The sequence below is a fragment of the Scylla paramamosain genome, chromosome 17 (genome assembly GCF_035594125.1).
Source record: "Scylla paramamosain isolate STU-SP2022 chromosome 17, ASM3559412v1, whole genome shotgun sequence".
In the NCBI taxonomy this organism is placed as follows: Eukaryota; Metazoa; Arthropoda; class Malacostraca; order Decapoda; family Portunidae; genus Scylla; species Scylla paramamosain.
In genome coordinates, this window is record NC_087167.1 from 24,350,053 (window position 1) to 24,352,784 (window position 2,732).

A 2,732-nucleotide genomic window follows, 5' to 3' on the forward strand; every position below is an offset into this window, starting at 1 on the left:
GAACTAGGTGTTGGGAGGCCTTCTTTCTATTATTCTTATTCTTTCTTCCCCCATTCATATCGTTGTATTGGAAATGTTGGAAAATATACAAAAGAATTCACCCTTCTATGACAATTAGGAAGAAAGACATGGGATGCTTTCTTTCTTTTTTTTTATATTCCTTTATTGTAATTTTTCTTATTCTTGTTATAATAATTCTTACTGTTATCTTTATTACTTAAAATTTTCGTTCATTCTCCCTATTCTTATTCTTATTTTTTTTATTTATTTATTTTTTTTCAGACAGATGAGGCTTGTGTAGTCACCCATCCAAGTATTGCCCGAAACCCCTGCGTAATCTCGACGATTTCATTTGACAATACCTATTTACTTATTTATTTATTATTATATTTATTAAAAAAAAAAAAGAAGAAAAGAAGATGAAGAATAAGGTATGTAATCGAAATACTCTCTCTATACTGTAGCAATAGTTTAGCTGGATGTACTTGTATTGTGTCAAAAATACTTGCAATATCTGCAATTGTAACCTGCAGTGTCGGCATAATGCATAATTAAGCAATGAAAAGAAAAATTAATAAAAGAATAAATGAAAAAAAGAAAGAAAAAAAGATACAATTAACAATTAAATATATTAGCTACCCCTCTACGTTTCTTTATCACTGCAGAAAAATGGAAACATTTTAACGTAGACTTGTCAAAATTCAACTGAAATTAAGGGTTAAATAAGGATTGTCACCCCTTCCCCAGAGGATATTCATTGTCTTTTAATATATATATATATATATATATATATATATATATATATATATATATATATATATATATATATATATATATATATATATATATATATATATATATATATATATATATATATATATATATTCTTTTTATTTAAAGTCTTATTTAGAGAGAGAGAGAGAGAGAGAGAGGTAACGTCCTTGAGGATAGCAGCTCGTCTACGCTCCGCTCAGTGATCAGCGTTAGAATGTAATTCCTCATTTCTTTAAAAAAAAAAAAAAAAAAAAAAAAACAGAAACTTTATTTAGGGGGCTTGCTGGAAACAAACTACAATGGAGGAAAGAACAATATGTCTGCTATATGACCCACCCAGTTAAATTTTCAAGAAGCAAACGCAAGTTGGAAAATACGAGGAAGATAAATTTTCATTTATATACGTTTTATGGTAATTTCTGCCACGCCTTCCTCTATTCATCAAACGTCACTGACACTTATTCCCTTTATTTTTTACTTTACAGAATCTTTTGTAGGGCAAGACTCTAGAGGATATGTGCTTTCATAAATTCTATAATGCTTTGCTTATCATAGAGACATAAAAAAAAAAAATAATAATAATAAAAATAAATAAATTAATTAATTTAAAAAATCAAAATAAATAGATATATAAATTAATTAATTAATCAAATAAATTTCTATGCTTCACCTTTATAGCATTCGTATGAATGTCAAAACAAAACAAAAAATATAAATATAAATAATAATATGAAAAAAAAAAATTACTAAATATATGAAAAATAGCATTACTACTACTACTACTACTACTACTACTACTGCTACTACTACTACTATTTTTTTTTTTTTTTTTATGTAGGAAGGACACTGGCCAAGGGCAACAAAAATGTAATAAAAAAAATGCCCACTGAAATGCCAGTCCCATACAGGGGTCAAAGCAGTGGTCAAAAAATGATGAATAAGTGTCTTGAAACCTCCCTCTTGAAGGAATTCAAGTCATAGGAAGGTGGAAATACGGAAGCAGGCAGGGAGTTCCAGAGTTTACCAGAGAAAGGGATGAATGATTGAGAATACTAGTTAACTCTTGCGTTAGAGAAGTGGACAGAATAGAGGTGAGAGAAAGAAGAAAGTCTTGTGCAGCGAGGCCACGGAAGGAGGGGAGGCATGCAGTTAGCAAGATCAGAAGAGCAGTTAGCATGAAAATAGCGGTAGAAGACAGCTAGATATGCAACATTGCGGCGGTGAGAGAGAAGCTGAAGACAGTCAGTTAGAGGAGAGGAGTTGATGAGACGAAAAGCTTTTGATTCCACCCTGTCTAGAAAAGCAGTATGAGTGGAACCCCCCTCAGACATGTGAAGCATACTCCATACATGGACGGATAAGGCCCTTGTACAGAGTTAGCAGCTGGGGGGGTGAGAAAAACTGGCGGAGACGTCTCAGAACACCTAACTTCATAAAAGCTGTTTTAGCTAGAGATGAGATGTGAAGTTTCCAGTTCAGATTATAAGTAAAGGACAGACCGAGGATGTTCAATGTAGAAGAGGGGGACAGTTGAGTGTCATTGAAGAAGAGGGGATAGTTGTCTGGAAGGTTGTGTCGAGTTGATAGATGGAGGAATTGATTTTTTGAGGCATTGAACAATATCAAGTTTGTTCTGCCCCAATGAGAAATTTTAGAAAGATCAGAAGTCAGGCGTTCTGTGGCTTCCCTGCGTGATATGTTTACCTCCTGAAGGGTTGGACGTCTATGAAAAGACGTGGAAAAGTGCAGGGTGGTATCTTCAGCGTAGGAGTGGATAGGACAAGAAGTTTGGTTTAGAAGATCATTAATGAATAATAAGAAGAGAGTGGGTGACAGGACAGAACCCTGAGGAACACCACTGTTAATTGATTTAGGAGAAGAACAGTGACCGTCTACCACAGCAGCAATAGAACGGTCAAAAAGGAAACTTGAGATGAAGTAAACAGAGAGAAGGATAG